This window comes from Dipodomys spectabilis, unplaced genomic scaffold, assembly GCF_019054845.1.
Source record: "Dipodomys spectabilis isolate Male_0828 unplaced genomic scaffold, ASM1905484v1 ptg000014l, whole genome shotgun sequence".
Classification (NCBI taxonomy): domain Eukaryota; kingdom Metazoa; phylum Chordata; class Mammalia; order Rodentia; family Heteromyidae; genus Dipodomys; species Dipodomys spectabilis.
The window spans coordinates 2944450-2945100 of NW_024870691.1; positions in this window are offsets into that span (position 1 = coordinate 2944450).

Consider the following 651-nt stretch of genomic DNA (forward strand, 5'->3'; position numbering starts at 1 on the left):
CACACACACACACAAATAAACTTTTCTGAGAACTTTCTCCCAGTTAAATTTAATTTAAGAGCACTTATGAAATTTGAACTTAATGTACTCCTGGATAATGGTTTCTTCTTTTATAGTAAAAATAGTGTACAGAGGGCTTAGAGTTACATAAGTAAGGTAATGATTATATTTCCTATTTTTACATCCTCTTTTGTTTTTGCTGTGGTATCTGTTCCTTCTCCATCTACTCAATTCCCGCTCCACTCCCCAAGTTGTAAAGTTCGTTTTCTACATAGTGTCTTGTTCATATCATTGTTACAATTGGTCATCATGAATCTCTTTTTCAGAATTTTGTTGTTTCCCTTCCCCTTCCCAAACTAGATGGTTTTACAGCAGAATTCTACAAGTACTTCATAGCAGAGCTCACACCAATACTCCTCCAACTCTTCAATTAATTGAAACAGAAAGTTCACTACCGAACACATTCTATGAAGCAATCATAACCCTCATCCCAAATGAGGCAGAGACTCATCAAAGAAAAGAACTATAAACCCATTTCTTTGATGATCATTGATGTAAAACTTCTCAACAAAATTTTGGCCAATCGACTTCAACAATTCATCCAAAAAATCATACAACACGATCAAACAGGATTCATTTCAGGGATGCAAA